Source organism: Jaculus jaculus, chromosome 15, assembly GCF_020740685.1.
Source record: "Jaculus jaculus isolate mJacJac1 chromosome 15, mJacJac1.mat.Y.cur, whole genome shotgun sequence".
NCBI classification, from domain to species: domain Eukaryota; kingdom Metazoa; phylum Chordata; class Mammalia; order Rodentia; family Dipodidae; genus Jaculus; species Jaculus jaculus.
This window is the reverse complement of record NC_059116.1, coordinates 59,858,822-59,874,842: the sequence shown is the minus strand read 5'-3', so window position 1 is coordinate 59,874,842 and position 16,021 is coordinate 59,858,822. Positions and strand designations below refer to the sequence as shown.

General features: G+C 39.0%; 1 protein-coding gene across 1 annotated transcript in view; it reads left to right on the top strand.

The window, feature by feature from the left end:
• The window catches only part of Malrd1 (MAM and LDL receptor class A domain containing 1), a 771,085-nt gene that overhangs the window by 455,536 nt on the left and 299,528 nt on the right, over positions 1-16,021 (top strand). The gene's annotated exons all lie outside the window — the stretch shown is intronic.

Genomic DNA, 16,021 nt, shown 5'->3' with positions numbered 1-16,021 from the left:
TAAAGAATCATGTGATATTCTTTGTTGTATCTGTTGAAAATCATTTAGAAGTTTACATTGCTAATGAGTGGGTCCGTAAGTTACTGAAGCCAATGACTAGGAAAGCTGGTACTATTCATGAACTAAGACAAACTTTCATCAGTAACCAAGGCTGTGATATTCTTAAGTGTCAGACATCCTCGGTTTAATCTTTATTTTAACTTTTATTTCTGTGTATTCCCAATTACTCAAACATATCTGAGAGCCAAAGGCTAACTTTGAAAAGTACTTCTTTTCAGTTACCAAGTAGTTATAAAATTCCACTAGATAGGTGTGAATTTTCCTTCTTCAGTGCACAATTTACATGAGTCTCTGTGGGTAGCATGTTTTAGAAATAATGTTGAAAGATTTATCTATAAACTGTCAGTTGTTTTGCAAAATTATTTTGGGTTTCAGTTTGGTGTATGTATGTGTTCGATGTATATGTATGAGAGAACAGGCACTGAATGCACCATGGCGTATGTGTGTGTGTGCCTGTAGATGTGTAGAGGTCAGAGAACCATCTCATTGTCAGCCCTCACTTTCCACTTTTATTTGAGATTTGAGGCAGGTCTTCTCACTTACCACTGTATTCTCCAGGACACCTGCCTCATGAGTATTCGGGAAAGTTTCCTGTATCTGCTCTGTGTCTAGCAGAAGGTACGCTGGGATTAAAGTTACTTATGCATTAGGGTGTTGGGTTTTATATGGGTTCTAGTTACCTTAACAGAGGTACTCATGCTTGCACAGCAAGTGCTTTATCCACTGAGCCGTCTCTCCAGACTTGCAAAATTACTTTTATATTAACTGATACATTGTTCTACATTCTATCTGTATTAAGAGACATTTGATAGGATATCTATTGCTTCCAATTCGTATCAAGAGCCCAGCTATATTCACTGACCCCAGTTCAACAAAGCATGAAGCTGTAAATATATAACTACTTTGGATGCCTTCAAGCATTTTTCATCTTAATTACCCCATATCTTTAAAGAAAAAATAAATTAGATCTTTCATAGCTGTACACTACAAATTTACTTATGGTGCATGATTTTAAATTACTATGCATGTAAACAGTGCATTTTGTTCTCATTCTTCCTCAGTCTTTCTCATGCCCTTCCTCTTCTTCTACAAACCTTCTTCCCATTGAATCCCCATCCTACTTTCCTGCCTTCATTTTTATTCCTTTCTTTGCTTGTGGGTGTTTTTGACCCACTAATTAAATTTGGTCTACTTGCATAATCATGGGTTGGAGTTAATTTACTGGGGGATGGGCAACCTATCAGTAACTATAACACTGAGGGACCTGGATCCCCTTTTGTAGCAATCAACATTTGTCACTAACTACTCTGGAAGGTGCAGGGTCTTACAATCCCTTCCCGATCCAGGATGAAATATTCAGATGCCCAGTAGTGCACAGGAGAGCACATCCGCTCTGTGTTCATGACTATAATGATCACGTCATATTTAAAATACAGCTTTCACCTGCCCATCCTTCTGCTCTTGCATTCTTTTCACGTCTTCCTCTGAGAGGTTCTCCGAGAATTAAAGAGTATAGTTTAGATGTCATGCTGATGGCTGAGCATAGACTAGTTGCTTACTCTAGGTAACCTTGCCAGTGGTGCATCACTGCACATCTGCCTCCACAAAAAAAAAAAAAAAAAAAAAAAAAAAAACCGCAGAAAAAACTTCGGTGTTTGAGGTTGAAAGCACTACCTATGTATGGAAACAGACATACATTTAAGTCAAGAGGGTGTAGGAAGATGATTTTCTGATGTTACTGTCCTAAGTACTCTCTTCTGTTTCTGTTATGCTTTGCTTTTTTGTTTCAATACTCTTCTTTTTTATTTTTATTAGATATGGACATATTTAATATGCAAACAACATATATTGGTGCCATCCTTTCCCTCCACCCTACCCCTTTTCTTAAGAGGTCTTCCTCGTTAGGGATGCAGATCAACCCCATGGGGATTGTGGGTCACGCATTATGGGGGCACCAGTCAGTTATGGGAGAAAGGAAATGTCTCTGCAAAATGTACAAACTTGTGGCTCTAACAACTAACAATCTTTCCACCTTCTCTTCCACAAAATTCCCTAGCCATGCTGGGAGCATTTTAATTCTACTTCAGTGATAGGCACTTAGGAGCTCCTGCATCACTGGTTTGGTAGGCATTGAGTGTCAGTGTCTGTCTCCTCCACCCTTGTGCTGATATCAGATTCACTAAGAAAGCAGCACTCTTGATCATTTCCCAAATTCCTCTGTGGTTTCAGCTGGAGCCAGGTGGAGTGCACCGGGTCATTTATCTCCTCAGGTCCAGCTCCCTGTCTGAAAAAGAGAAGCAGATTCTCCAATGGAGAATGAAATCAGCACCATTTAAGTGGGATAACCAGTATTAATTTAGAGATAATTAAGGGTGTAGAACTTATAATCTAAGATTAGTGGAAGCTTGACAAAGGAAAGCAGAGTCATTATCTGGATATGATTCTGACTTGTTTACCAGTTCCAGATATGTTTTGCTTTCCACTGAGTGGATCTGTTAGCTGATCCAAGAGCAGTTAGTTACCCTCCATGGCTGTGTGCCACTATTGCACTTGTTTATGCATCACATAAGGTTGTTTGCTTCTGAGACATTTAGACTTTGATTTGCTTGGACATATGTTGACCACTTTCCCCAATAGCCCATGTAGCACCTTCTAGCACTAGAAGGGATAATTGTCTGGGGACTGGCTCTCCTCTGGATTCCAACCAGGTCTCTTCATAGACTGTGCTGACAGTGTATGGTGCCTTCAGTAGTAGGGTCTTACCATTAAGTCAAGTGCACTGACAGAAGTTTGTCTTGTTTGTTTTGGGAGATCTAGTAGGACTCTCTGATCAATAGCTCATTATGAATGTAAAACACGTCGTGGTAGAGTTACAGGCCAGCACCAAGGGAAAATAAAAACAGAGAGAAGAAAGAGAAAGAGAAGAAATTTGGGTTAGGTTTCATCTCACCCGCTCCAGGGCTCTTCAATTCAGATGCTCCCCCCTAATGTACTATTGAGGGTTCCAACTTTTAGTTTGACTGCCAGGATATAGTATTCTGTGGTGCCAGTTCAACATGGATTCAGTTTTGTGCACCCCTCTTTTTCCTTCCCCCAAGCCCTACCCTCTCTAGGGCTCATGACTACACCTGTCTTACGTTTTCAGTATCAGGTATGTATTCCCTCCCATGGAGTGGGCCTCTGGTCAAGTTAGACAGTTGGTTTACACCATGACAGACATGCCACTATTGCACTTGTTGGCTCATTTGGCCTGGCTGCCGAAATATAAGGCTTGCAGGGTCCACTGGTGAGTATCATCACTGGTGATTTCTCTGAACTGCATGCAGAATGGCTTCTTCCAGCATTCTGTCAGCCAGGTCTACATGGAGGAGGTTATCAGCTCAGTTCCAGCAGGATTTCTCAGTGGCCTTGCAGCACAAGTATGTGGAGTCTTCAATAACAGGTGCTTAACATCTATTCCTGGTGGGAACCCAAGGGCCTCAGTAATGGCCTATAATGTTTTGGGGGCATCAGGGACCTCCCTGGACAACAACTCACATCAGGTATCCCATCCCTGGCACTGAAAATTTTCTAACAATGATCTATGGCTCCTGAGTGTTCCATTGTCCAAAACTAGAGGATTCCATATGATTTATTTGCATCCTCTTAGATTTTGAATAGCCCTCCCTCCACTTTTCCTTTACTGAATCTCTTCCTCTGACCTCACTTTGGGCCTTTTCACCCCTGTTAATCTATTCTTCTACTTACATATATACAATTCCAACCTATTAAGTACCCTCCTCCCTTCCTTTCTCTTCCCTTTATATCTCCTTTTCAACATACTGGCCTCAGCTACTGAGTTTTTCCTTCTCACACAGAAGCCTAATCATCTGTAGCAAGGATCCACATATGAGAGAGAATTTGAGGTGCTTGGCTTTCTGGGCCTGGGTCACCTCAGTTAGTATAATCCTTTCCAGATCCATCTATTTTCTGGAAAATTTCATAACTTCATTTTTCTTTACTGCTAAGTAGAACTCCATTGTATAAATGTGCCATATCTTCATTATACACTCATGAGTTGAGGGACATCTAGGCTGGTTCCATTTCCCTGCTATTATGAATTGAGTGGCAATAAACATGGTTGAGCATGTACTTCTAAGGAAATGGGATATATGCCTAGGAGTGCTATAACTGGGTCATATGGTAGAACAATTTTTAGCTGTCTTATGAACCTCCACACTGATCTCCACAATGGCTGGACCAGATTGCATTCCCACCAACAGTGTAGAAGGGTTCCTCTTTTTCCACATGCCTGCCAGCATTTATGATCATTTGTTTTCATGATGGTAGCCAATCTCACAGGAGTGAGATGGAACCTCAATGTAGTTTTAATCTGCATTTCCCTGATGAATAGTGACGTAGAACATTTTTTAGATGATTATATGCCTTCTGTATTTTTATTTTGAGAACTCTCTATTTAGCTCCATAGCACATTTTTTAACTGGCTTGTTTGATTTCTTATTATTTAGCTTTTTGAGTTCTTTGTATATCCTAGATATTAATCCTCTATCAGATATATAGCTTGCAAAGATTTTTTCCCATTCTGTAGGTTGCCTCTTTGCTTTATTCACAGTGTCCTTTGCAGTACAAAATCTTTGTAATTTCATGAGGTCCCAGAGATTAATCTGTGGTTTTATTGCCTGAGAAATTGGGGTTATATTCAGAAAGTCTTTGCCAAGACCAAGATGTTGAAGGGTTTCCCCTACTTTTTCCTCTAGCAATTTCAGAGTTTCAAGTCTGATGTTAAGGTCATTAGTCCATTTTGATTTAATTCTTGTTCATGGAGAGAGAGAATCTATTTTCATCCTTCTACAGATACATATCCAGTTTTCCTAGCACCATTTGCTGAAGAGGCTGTCTTTTCTCCAGTGAACATTTTTGGCATTTTTATCAAATATCAGATAGTTATAGCTACCTGGACTTATATCTGAGTCCTCTATTCTGTTCCATGGATCTACATGTCTGCTTTTGTGCCAGTACCATGCTGTTATTGTTACTATGGCTCTGTAGTATAGGTTAAAATCAGGTATGGTGAAACCACCAGCCTTATTTTTGTTGCTCAGTATTATTTTAGATATTCAAGGTTTTTTGTGATTCCAAATAAATTTTCGGATGGTTTTTTGTATTTCTGTGAAGAATGCCATTGGAATTTTGATGGGAATTGCATTAAATGTGTAGATTGCTTTGGGTAAGATTCCCATTTTCACAGATTCTTCCAATCCAGGAACAAGGTACATTTTTCCATTTCCTGATGTCTTCTGCAATTTCTCATTTGAGTGTTTTATAGTTTTCATTGTAGAGATCCTTCACTTACTTGCTTAGGTTTATTACAAGGTAATTTATTTTCTTTGAAGCAATTGTGAATGGGAGTCTCTGATTTCCTCCTCTGTGTGTTTGTAGCTAGCATATAGGAATGCCACTGATTTCTGTGTATTTATTTTGTATCCTGCTACATGGCTGTAGGTGTTTATCAGCTCTAACAGTTTGATGGTAGTGTCTTTAGGGTCCTTTATATATAGAATTATGTCATCAGCAAATAATGATAACTTGATTTCTTCCTTTCCAATTTGTATCCCTTGGATGTGCATCTCTTGCCTTATTGCTATGGCTACGACTTCCAGTACTATTTTGAATAAAAGTGGGGACAGTGGATGCCCTTCTCTTGTTCCTGATTTTAGTGGAAAAGCTTCCAGATTTTCTCCATTTAGTAATATGGTGGCTGTAGGCTTGTCATAAATAGCCTTTATTATATTGAGATAAGTTCCTTCTGTTCCCAGTCTCTGCAGGACTTGTATCATGAAGGGATGTTGGATTTTGTCAAAGGCTTTCTCTGCATCTAATGAGAGGATCATGTGATTTTTTTTCCTTCAGTCCATTTATAGATTTGTGTATATTGAACCATCCTTGCATCTCTGGGATAAAGCCTACTTGGTCAGGGTGAATAATATTTTTGACATATTCTTGTATTGTTTGCCAATATTTTGTTGAGAAGTTTTGCATCTATGTTCATGAGGGAGGTGGTCTGTAATTTTCTTTTGTTGTTCTATCTTTGCCTGGTTTTGGTATCAGGGTGATGCTGGCTTCATAGAGGGGTTTGGTAGGATTCCTTATTTTCCTATTTTATGGAAAAGCTTAAGAAGCAATGGCATTAGTTTTTTCCTGAAGGGTTACTAAAATTCAGCAGTGAATCCATCTGGGCCTGGACATTTTTATTTGGGAGATTTTTGATAACTGCTCAGATCTCCATACTTGTTATAGGTCTATTTAAGTTATGACTCTTATTTTGATTTAATTTAGGTAGGTCATATAATTCAAGGAAATCATCCATTTCTTTCAGATTTTCATACTTAGTAGAGTATATGTTTTTATAGTATGACTCTATGAATTTTTGAAATTCTCTGATGTGTGTTGTGATATTAACTGTTTCATCTTTAATTTTATTAATTTCTGTCTCTTCTTTCTTTCTTTTGGTCAGATTTGCTAAGGGTTGTCAATCTTGTTTATCCTTTCAAAGAACCAACTCTTTGTATCATTGATTTTTTGTATGTATTTTTTTTGCTTGTTTGTTTCTCTTTCATTAATTTCTTCCCTAATCTTTATTATTTCTTCCTGCCTACTGAATTTTGGTTTGCCTTATTCTTCTTTTTCCAAGGCTTTAAGGTGAAGCATCAGGTCGTTTAATTGCGACCTTTCTAATGCTGGAATTAAAGGCATGTGCCACCACGCCTGGCTCTAATTTCTTAATTTAGGCACTTAAAGCTATAAATTTACCTATTAGGACTGTCTTCATTGTGTCCCAGAGATTTTGGTATATAGTTTTCTCATTATTGTTTGACTCTACATATTTTTTGATTTCCTTCTTGATTTCTTCATTGACACATTCATCATTTAGTAATGTGTTGTTTAATTTCCATGATTTTGTGTATGCTGTATAGCCTTTGTTGCTGTTGATTTGTAGTTTGATTCCATTGTAGTCAGATAGAATGCAAGGAATTATTTTAATTTTCCTGTATTTGTTAAGATTTGCTTTGTGTCCTAATATATGGTCTATTTTAGAGAATGTTCCATGTACTACTGTAAAGAATGTATATTCTGCAGCATTTGGATGAGATGTCCTATATATATCTGATAGGACCATTCTTTCTATGACCTCATTTAATCCAGATGCCTCTCTGTTTATTTTTTCCCAGGATGACCTTTCAATTCATGAGAGTGGGGTGTTGAAGTCACCCACTGCAACTGTGTTTGGTGTTATCTGTGACCTTATTTCTAATAGTATTTGTTTGATAAATTTGGGGGCCACAAGGTTAGGTGCATATATGCTTATGATTGTAATGTCCTCCTGTTGGAGGGTGCCTTTAATCAATATAAGGTGGACTTCCTTATCTTTCTTAACTAATGTTGGACTGATGTCTACCTTGTCAGATATTAAGATAGCAACCCCTGCTTGTTTTCTAGGTCCATTTGCTTGAAACACTGTTTTCCAACCTTTCACCCTAAGATAGTGTGCATCCTTTGTAGAAAGGTGCATTTCTTGCAGGCCATTGATATTAAGAGATATTATTGAAAGGTGTGTATTCATTTTTGCCATTTTTTGTAGTTCTTCCGGTTTTACCTTTGCTGCTTTGTGTTAACTAGAGTTTGAGTTTTGTTTGTTTTTCCAGGTTCCTTATATGTGTGCTTTTCTTTTTCTTCAGCATCTAGTATTCTTTCAAGTATTTTCTGTAGAGCTGGTTTTATTCTCAAATAGTCATTTAGCCTGCTTTTGTATTGGAATGACCTTATTTCTCAGTCTATTTGAATGGGTAGCTTTGCAGGATAAAGTAACCTTGGTTGCCAGTTGTTATTTTTCATTACTTGGAATACACCCTTCTGGCTTTTAAAGTTTGTGTTAAGTAATCTGCTGTAATCCTGATAGGCTTGCCTTTGTTGGTAACTTGATTTTTCTCTCTGACTGCTTTCAATGTTTTGTCTTTTGTTTGTGTGTTTGGTAGTTTGATTATAATATGGCAAGGAGAGTTTCTTTCCAGGTGTTGTCTGGCTGGTATTCTAAAGGATTCCTGTATCTGCATTGGTACCTCTTTCCCAATTTGGTGGAAGTTTTCTTCTATGATTTTGTTGAAGATGCCTAGTATGCTTTTGGAGTGAAATTCTTCTCTACTATGCCCTGAACTCTTATGTTTGACCTTTCATAGTGTCCCAAATATATTGAAATTCTCACTCATACTTTTGTATTAGTTTGTCTTTCTCTTTATTCGACTATATTAGATCTGCCACCTGGTCTTCTAGCTTAGATATTCTGTGCTCTCCTTCATCCATTCTACTGGTGAGGTTTTCTACAGCATTTTTTATTTCATTAAATGTGTTCTTTACTGCTAGTAATTCTAACTGGTTTTTCTTCATTACTTTTATTTCCTTATTTATGTCTAGTATTGACCTCTTTATTTCATTAAATTGGCATTCTGTGTCTTCTTTGCTTCCTTTGATTTCTTCTTTGAGTTCTTTTAACATATTTGTAATCATTCTTTTGAAATCTTTCTGAGGCATTTCCTGTAACTCTCTTTCACTGGAAGTCATTTCTGATGCATTAATACTTTTTGGTGGATTTATGTTTTCTTGATTTTTGGTGTTTCTTGTGTTATAATGTATGTATTTTTGCATCCTGGATTATTTAGTGATTGGATTTTCTAGTTAGCTTGGCATTATTAGATGTATCAATCAATCTGATATTGTATATCTTCAGGGTAGGAGCTTTAGGCACTGGATGTGGCTCTCAAGACTCTCAGAGTATCTATAAATGACTCTAGGTTTTGGGTTTGCCTTTTATGTGAGTATTCAAGTAGGCTGAGTGGAACCAAATACAGATAGTTTCAAAATTTAACTAAACAATATGCACTTTTAATGAAAAACAGTACTGGGTATTTACCCAAGAGTAGGTATTATGACAACCAGATCCTCTGTCTGTCCCTTAGGCTGTGTGGTGCTTCACCCACCCCCTTAATCCTGACAATAAGGAGGTTCAGATTCTGTTCTGTAGAGGGTTCCAAGTCAGTTTGTGACCAGGTGAGATCCTTCCCTAATATATAATAGAAGAGAAAACAAAGCCACTATAAATCAAGAAGCAACAAATAACAAGCCCAAAATACAGCTTATTTAAGAATGGTAAATCTGACCATTCATCAGATTTAACATATAATTTATGCTGACATGGAAGGTGCAATTAACACTTCTGGTTCAGGCCTATATACCAGGTTTATTAGGTAGGTACTGACCTGGTGTAATCCCAGTTACCTTTTGGGATATTTTGGTCTCAGTTATACTTGGGTCCTGCTGTTGGTTCAAGTAGGCGTGGCTGGATCCCTGAACAGGCTGCTCTGTTCTCTGGAGCTGGGCACTGGTGGTGGGGTAGAGAGCCAGGCACTGGTGACAGGAGAGGGGAAGCTGCCAATGCTGCTCTAGTTCTCTCACTGTTTCATGTGTTCTTCCACCTTGTGATCTGCTCCTCCGTTGTTCACTGCCATTCTCCCCTCACATTTCTTGAGTTTGCAGAGAGCTCCTGTTTGAGTGGAAAAACCCCTCACCAGACTTTTCCTGCAGCTCAAGCTGAGCATGGTGGCTGGATTGCACGCAACTGCTGCTGCAGTCCTGTGTGAGCTCTGGATGCTCTTGATCTCTCCTACTTCTCCACTGCCATTTCAATTTCCTATACACCTCACTTTCTAGTAAAAGTGTGTATTTTGCTGGTTTTTTTTTTTTTGCCCACCCCCCCCCCCCCCGGGCAGCTTTGGCATGGTACCTATGCTGCCATCTAAACCAGAAGTTTGGATTGTTCTTTTTAATTTTCATTTTTTAAAAATCAGTTTTGTACTCAGTGAATACAGTCAAGTCAGTACCTTTGTTAGCCTTCTCACTGTCCTCCCCACTCCCTCTGGGCCCTCCTTGTTGGGGTATATGGGATATGCATTCTGGGGTTACTCCACAGTTATGGTTAGGAGGAAATGTCTCTGTGCATCATGACCCAACGTGTGTCTGACATTCTTTCTGCCCCTTCTTCAAATTTCCCTGAGCCATATTGGGTTCATTTTAGGTCTGCTTCAGTGATGAGGTCTTGGAAGCCTCTTTGTCATTAGATAGCTGATTTGGTATGAGTGGATTGTTCTCTGTGTTGATCTCCTTCACCCTTGTGCTGGTAACAAGTTCACCAAGAAAACAGTACCCTTGCTTGTTTCACCAATTATTCTTAGTTTCAGCTGTAGCCCTTTTGAGCTATGATGGGGTGGTTCTCACCTAAGGATCTTAATCTATCTGAAAAAGTGAAGCAGATTCTCTAATGGAGAGTAAAGTTAGCACCAGGTAAATGGGATAACTATTATTTTTTATAGAGAATTTAGTAAGTGTAGGCCCTCTTGTAGCCCATGATTGGTGGTAGCTTGATAATGGAGAGCAGGGTCATTTTTGGACCTGTTTTCCAGCTCCAGCTATGGGTTCTGTTTCACTGAGTGGAACACAGCAGTTGGTTTCCCACCATGGCTGTGCACCACTATTGCACTTTTGCAAGCATCACGACAAGTTACTTGCTGCTACGTAGGTTAGACCATGAGTTGCTTAGACAGATATCAGTCATTCTCCCACATTTGCCATATTGCACCTTCTGGCATTAGATATGCTGACTGTCTGGGGACTGATTTTCTTCCAGCTTCCAGCCATGTTACATGTCAACTGCAAAGGGTCTCTTCAGCAGTAGGGTCTTACTACTAACCTTTGGTGGGTCATCAAGTACATTGGTAGAAATCTGTCAGTCTTTTAGGAAAACTTTAGCAAAGTAGGAGGATACAAAAATCAGTAGCCTTTCTATATACAAATGCAAAGATACAGCTAAAGATATAAGGGACATTGTCCCATTTTCAATAGCAACCAAAAAATACCTCGGAATAACATTAACCAAGGAAGTGAAAGCTCTATACAATGAAAATATAAAAACAAAAAAGAAATTGAGTAGTACTTGAGAAAATGGAAAGACCTCCCATGCTCCTGGATAGGCAGAATTAACATTGTGAAAATGGCAATCTTACCAAAGGCAAAATACAGATCTAATGCAATTCCAATTAAAACTACAACATTGTTTTTCACAGTCATAGAAAAAATGATCTCAAAATTCATATAGAAAGGAATAAGGCCTTGGATATCCAAGCATATCTTCAGCAAAAGAAACACTTCTGGAGGCATCACCATACCTGATCTAAAGCTATATTACAAAGACATACTAATAAAAATAGCATGGTACTGACATAAAAACAGGAGTATAGACCAACAGAATAGAATCAAGGACCTGGACTTTGGGTCAAACAACTACAGCTACTTGATATTTGAGAAAGGCCCTAACCATACACACGGTAAATGTTGGGTCTTGAGGGGCCCAGGTGTGAGGCCTAGTGGAACTTCCTGAGCCGAGCTAAAGTTTGGTGATCTGTCTCTGGCCAGCTATGACTCAGCAAGATGCCTAATGGCTTCTTGACTGCTACTTCCATGTAGGAGTTTGAATTCCCATACGAGCTTGCTTGGGACCAATCATCTCAAAGGTCGCAGTTTACTATTGGCCCTTACCTCTCCTCCCCCTATCCTAGAATATCCGCCTTCATTCTCAATATTATATAGGCAACTGCCTGTAACAATAAAGTGAGTTCCTGCTTCGACAAGACTCCTGACTCAGTGTGGTTTTTCTCCAGTGACTAGGAGAGGTTCTGAGTCATCTGATGTTCACCTTCTTCCTCAACCCCTTGGGAGGACCCAGCAGGCCTGGTTCTTCCTCAGCACTACCTGCCGGGGGAGCCTGGCATGGTAAAAAGATAGCATCTTCAACAAATAGTGCTGGATAAGCTACATAAGCATATGCAGAAAATTGAAACTTCATCCACACATCTTGCCATGCACAGCACTCAAGTCCAAATGGACCAAAAACCTCAATATAAGACAAAAATCTCAGCTACTACTGGAAGAAAATATAGGAGGAAAAAATTCCTGAACAAAGCCCCAGTAGCACAGGATCTTAAACAATCACTCAACCAGTGGTTTCACATAAAGCTAAAGAGTTTCTTCACAGATAAACATACAATAAGCAAAGTCAATATATTACCCACAAAATGGGAGAAAATATTTTTTGACTATCCAACTGACAGAGGCCTAATCTCTAGAATCTACAAAGAACTCAAAACCCTAAACAATAAAAAGTCAAACAACCCACTCACAAAATGGGGCAAAGAAATGGGCAGGCAGTTCACAGACGAAGAATACAAAAGGCAAACACACACTTAAGAAAATGTTCATCATCCCTAATCATAAGGGAAATGCAAATGACAAAAAACTATGAGATTCCACCTTACCCTAGGAAGGAAAGCAAACAACAAAAAATCAAATGAAAATAAATGCAGGCAAGGATGTGAAGAAATAGGAACCCTTTTCCATTGTTGGTGGGAATGGAAGATGGTAAAACCACTTTGCAAAGCATTATGTAGACTCCTAAAAAAAGGTGACTATGATTTCCCAACAGACCCATTTATTCCCTTACTGGGCATGTACCCTAAAACCTCCATTCCTCAGTCCATAGAGATTTGCTCAACCATGTTTATAGTGGCTCAATTCATAATAGCTAAGAGCTAGAATCCAGCAAGATGTCCATCACTAAATGATTGGATATCTAAGATGTGGTGTATATACATGATGGAATTCTACACAGCAGAAAGAAAAAATGACACAAGGAAATTTGAAGAAAAATGGTTGAACCTGGAACAGATCATTCTCGGTGAACTCACCCAATCACAGAAAGATAATCACTGCATAATCTCTCTCATCTACAGCACCTAACCTGAATCTACCAAAGATACTGGCATACTCAGCAAGCATCTCAAGGACCAGACAATGGGGTGGGTGGGGAGGGAGGGGAGGGCAAGGGAGGGGTGAGGGACACAAATCTGGGCCCAAATGGCAATGGTACTATAAAATTCTACATCCTAAAAGACAGAGAAAATGGTTGAATCTTCAGCAGGCCCTTAGAGGGAATACCTGAGTCACAAGGTCCTGGAGAGTGTACAATAAAGACTGACCTTAATCTTCTACTGCTTTTCTCTCTCTCTCTCTCTCTCTCTCTCTCTCTCCCCCTCCCCCCTCTCTCTAACTCTTTTATATTACTTATCTTTTTCTTCCTTCTCTTAATGGGCACTGACCTGTAACTCCCAGTACCATCAGGTGACTATCATCCGCAATGAGCTTTTGATCAGAGAGACCTAAAAGGTTTCTTTTGGGTTTATTTTGTTTTGTTCCCCACCCCCACCGAGGATCTGTTTGGATATCAGAGGCCTGCCATTCCATATGAATAGTCTCTGACTATGATGTTATTGGTGTTTATTTATGTTTTATTGTTGAGTAGATTTTATTTTATGAACTGCGGTGCACCTGTGTTTGGCAAATACATATTTATGATTGTGATATGCTCATGATAGATCATTACATTGATGAATAAGAAGTGCCTTCCTTGTCCTTTTGATTACTTTGGTTTTAAGCCTATTTTATCAGATATTAGTATAGCAAAGCCCACTTTTATTTTTATTTCCATTTTCTTGGAATATCATTTTCCAACCTTTCACCAAAAGGAGGTGTTTATCTTTAGTGGTGAGGTGGTTTTCTTGAAGACAGCAGATAGAAAGATCCAGTTTTTTGGTCCATCCTGATAACCTATGTCTTTTGATAGGTGAGTTAAGACCATTAATATTTAATATTATTACTATGAGGTTTGAATTAAACCCTGAAATGATAAGGTGTTTTATGGGGTTTGGTACTTTCTTGTGTTTTGTACTATTTTGAACCTGGTTTATTTTGGTTATTGTGATCTTCTTCTTATTGGCTCTTAAGAGTGATTGTTTGATTGTTCTGTATGGAGTATTCCCTGAAGCATTCTTTGTAGGTTTGGATATGTGTTCATGTAATCATAGAGTTGACTTTTTTTTTCATGGAAAATTTTTCTTTCACCATCTATTATGATTGATACTTTTGCTGGGTAAAGTAGCATGGGTTGGAAGCCATAGTTTTTCAGACTTTGAAGTTTCTATTCCAGGCCCTGCTGGCTTTTAGCATTAACACTGAGAAATCTGATATAATTCTCATGGGTTTGCCTTTGTATGCTGTGAATTGTTTCTCTCTTGCTGTTTTTAACTCTCTTTGTTTTCATTGTTAATATTTTTAACTATGATGTGTCTTGGAGAGTTTCTTCATTGGTCTTGTCTGTTTGGGTTCTGTGGGCTTCTTGCATCTTTTGAGAGATTCAGAAAATTTTCTTCAATAATTTTGTTGAATATGGTCTCTATGACTCTGGCCTGGATTTTATCTCCTTCTGGTATACCCATGATCCAGATGTTTGGTCTTTTTAGGGTATCCCACAGTTTCCTCATATTCTTTTCACTTGATTTTTTAAAGTTAGCAAAGTTTTTGGCCTCCTGATCAATTTCTTCTTTCTTGTCTTTCAGGTCAGAGGTTCTGTCTTCTAACTGAGTAACTAACTCTGTGTGTGAGGGATTCTAGAGAGGGTTTTATAATTTCTTTGATTTTTAATTTCTGTTGTATAATTTGGCATCATGTCCATCTCTTTTTTAGGGTACAATTTCAATTTAAGTTCTGATTTTCTTGCATTTGATCAGGTCTTCATTAAGCTTAATCAACAAGCTGTTGAGATCTTTCATCTCTTGACTCACCTTAAATTTATTCCTATCTCTCATCAGTGTTCTAATGTTTCCTTCTGTCAAGTTAAGCCTGCTGTCAAAAACTAAATGCTCTTGGAGACTATTCTGTTCAATTTCTTTGATATGATTGTTGGTTCTTTGATGATTTGCTTACAGTTCAGCAATTTTTATTTAACTGGGGTCTCATTGGCTGTTTTGTTTTCATTTGGGGAATGAATTTCTGTTAATTTCTCTATGATTTCATTGGAGGCTTCCATTATAGGACTAGGCATCTTTTTGGAGTTCTCTATTTTCTGACTTTCTTTGACTTTTTGCATTGTTGTCTACCCATTTTAGGAAGACTCTTTTTTTAAAAAGAAAATTTTTTTTGTTCATTTTTTATTTATTTATTTAAGAGCGACAGACATAGAGAGAAAGACAGATAGAGGGAGAGAGAGAGAATGGGCACGCCAGGGCTTCCAGCCTCTGCAAACGAACTCCAGACGCGTGCGCCCCCTTGTGCATCTGGCTAATGTGGGACCTGGGGAAGTGAGCCTCGAACCGGGGTCCTTAGGCTTCACAGGCAAGTGCTTAACCGCTAAGCCATCTCTACAGCCCAAGACTCTTTATCTTATTGAGGAGGAAGCAAGTTTTTGTCCTTTGGCCTATGCACCCTCTGACTCAGGTGAACAGGGAGATTGGTACCCAGTGGCCAGTCAGAATACCAGAGCAAAAGTCCTGATTCCACAGCTCACATAGGGATAAGGCATCCCTAAGCAAGGCACAATGGGACCTATCAGGTTCAGGGGACTGAGACAAGTCAGGGAACAAGGATCTGGCTTACTTATTCCATGCCAGATCCTCCAGCACAGACTGTTCCAGGGAACTTGGACCTGGGAACTGGGAAGAGCCGGGAAAGAGGGGTCTGTCCTACTCATTCCTCTCCTGCTTCCACACTGTCCATGCAGGGAACCCAGACCAGGGAGGTGGGAGGAGCTGGGAAACAGAGGTCTGGCCTCCTCACTCAAGATTGCTGTGCATGCTCCCACACTGTCTGTGCAGGGAACCCAGACTTCTGTTATGCTTCTTTGATTGCATCCTTCCGAAACAAAATTTTTTTGCTGAGAAACCATCCTGAAAACACAGTGAACCAGCACTAAATCAAGACAATGCAATATACATCACGATCATTTGCTAATTATCTATGGTCATAG